The sequence below is a fragment of the Schistocerca piceifrons genome, chromosome 4 (assembly GCF_021461385.2).
Source record: "Schistocerca piceifrons isolate TAMUIC-IGC-003096 chromosome 4, iqSchPice1.1, whole genome shotgun sequence".
NCBI classification, from domain to species: domain Eukaryota; kingdom Metazoa; phylum Arthropoda; class Insecta; order Orthoptera; family Acrididae; genus Schistocerca; species Schistocerca piceifrons.
The window spans coordinates 375,233,095-375,235,836 of NC_060141.1; the positions used below are offsets into that span (position 1 = coordinate 375,233,095).

The window sequence follows — 2,742 nt, forward strand, 5'->3', positions numbered from 1 at the left end:
TCTAACATAACCTACCCTTGCATGACCTATCGCAGTCAGCAAGACATCCGCTACTGTTCTTAGTACCCGACCTAACTATCGCACAGGTTTTTCTCCCTTGGCGCTTGCCTTGGCACTTTTTTTCCCTCTGCCCTTAAAACCGCTACCCTTCGTTCGACTTTAAGCCTAATCTATTTCTAGATGAGCGCGTATAAATGGCTAACCTTAGCCAGACGTACGCAAACATCGCAGTACCCACATCCTGCGGCATCTCACTCAAAAAATGGGTCAAATGGCTCTGAGGACTATGGGACTTAACTTCTGAGGTCATCAGTCCCCTAGAACTTAGAACTACTTAAACCTAACTAACCTAAGGACATCACACACATCCATGTCCGAGGCAGGATTCGAACCTGCGACCGTAGCGGTCGCGCGGTTCCGGACTGTAGCGTCTAGAAGCACTTGGCCACTCTGTCCGGCGACACTTCACTTTTAGTGAACACTAACCCTTATGCAGAGATGGCAGTAGACCTTTTGTGTTGGCCATCATGCCGGCGTAGGCGGGGAGGTCCTCCACCTTTTTTTAAAAAAAAAAAAAAGAAAGGAAAGATCGTGTTGTCAGTCCAGAAGCAGTAACAGCAGAATGTTTCCTTCAGGAAACCTCAGTAACTCAGAACGTGGGTTAGTCATTGCATGTCACCTGAGTAACAAATGTACCAGGGACATTCAAAGCTTTCTACCCAAATCGGGTGTTGGTGATGCCACTGTGGATTGGAAACGCGAAAAACAACCACAACTAAACTGAGACCAGGTAGACCTCATGTACTAACGAACAAGGTTGCCGAACATTGCGGAGGATGGTTGTAAAAAGTCGCATGAAATCAGCGAAAGGAATCAATCCTGAATCCCAAAGTGCTACCAGCAGTCCAGGTAATATAATGACTTTTCGTATGGGGTACGATGGTCGAGCAGCTCCTCATAAACCCCACGTTTCTGTATGCCGCAAGTGACGCTTGAGGTGGTGTAGGAGGCTACGCCACTCGATAATGAATGACTGCAAAAGAGCGATTAGGAGTGATGAATCACGCTATTCTCTGTGGCATTCCGATGTAAGAGTTTCGGTTTGGCGAATGCCTAGAAACTGTTACGTGCCATAAAGTGTAGTGCCAACGGTTTAGTACAGAGGAAATGGAGTTGCGGTGTAGGGTAGTTTTTCGTGGTTAGGATGTGGTCCTCCTATTGCGACCGGCCGGGGTGGCCGAGCGGTTCTACGCGATGTCCTTAGGTTAGTTAGGTTTAGGTAGTTCTAAGTTCTAGGGGACTGATAACCTCAAATGTTAAGTCCCATAGTGCTCCGAGCCATTTTTTTTTTTTTTTTTTTTTTTTTGGAGACGTCACAAACTAGCAGAAATGAACAATCGCGCTTGGACGTGCCAGTAACCATACCGTGAATGAATTCGCCCCATTGCAGGTGTATCAACGTTGACAGTCCATCTTGCCTACAAGGAGTGGTGTGTCACTCGCTAGGACGAAAGAGAACGTAAGAACAGTGATCGTAAGGAGATCCTAACTAAAGGGAACTGGAGACGACTGTCAAGTTGTGTTGATGACTTTCTAACCCAACAGGAATGGCTACTACCAGTGAATGCAGGTGAATCTTCGCCAATTTCCGAGCGACTATTGCGAACAGAACTGGCTGCAATGGACAGTGGACTGTGGTACACCACAAAAGTCCTTATCTCAGAGTGGCACATAAAGCTCTACGTCTTAAACGGACCAAACAACACAAAAACTGGACAGTAGCCGACTGGAGAAATGCATGTTTTCAAGGCGTCGAGTGTACGAACGGCCCAATGAGGCGTTTAATCTACAGTGTATAGAGGGCGTAGTTCTGAGTAGAGGCAGGCCTACGCTGTTCTGGAAGAGTTTTTCGTACCATGACGTGAGCCTATTCATTCAGGTTACCATGAACAAGAACCAAAATGTTTATTTCAATAAGTCGGTGGCCAAGTTTCCCTCTTTTCTAACTTGGGAAGGCTCAACGGTATCGACCGGCCGCTGTGTCATCAGGCCACAGGCTTCACTGGATGCGGATATGGAGGAGCATTGGGTCAGCACACCACTCTCCCGGCCGTATCTCGGTTTCCGAGACCGCAGCCGCTACTTCTCAATCAAGCAGATCCTCAGTTTGCCTCACAAGGGCTGAGCGCACCCCGCTTGCCAACAGCGCTTGGCAGACCGGCTGGTCACCCATCCAATTGCTAGCCCAGCCCGACAGCGCTTAACTTCGGTGATCTGACGTGAACCGGTGTTACCACTGCGGCAAGGCCGTTGGCTCCCTCTCTTTCGCATCTCACATTTAAGATAACATAATTTACTTAGCACTTCACAATTTGGATTCCAGGAGGATTGATTGACTGACAATGTTGTATATACATTCACTCACCAAATATAACATGCCTTAAATAGAAAATACCATTAGTTGGTTTTTTTTTTACAATCTTTCCAATGCGTTTGATTGTGTAGATCGTGTTACAACCTCAGAAAAACTTAAGTTTTATGAAATTGACGGCTGGACAAACAGGTGATTTGAATCATTTAACAAACAGAACGAAAAAATTTTGCTGAATAATTCAAACACTGTTGGCAGGAGAGAACATTTTACGGATTGAGAGGGGAAAATATCAGAAAGGTAGTTCCACAGCGGGAAATTTTGGAACTTCTCCTGAAAAATAATGCGTTAATAAATGTTAAATTTGGACA

The 2,742-nt window shown here is 46.0% G+C and overlaps 1 pseudogene; it reads right to left on the bottom strand.

Annotated features, from left to right (window-relative positions):
- Nucleotides 1-2,197: 2,197 nt before the first annotated feature.
- On the bottom strand, nucleotides 2,198-2,315 carry LOC124796620 (annotated as a pseudogene).
- Nucleotides 2,316-2,742: the final 427 nt, after the last annotated feature.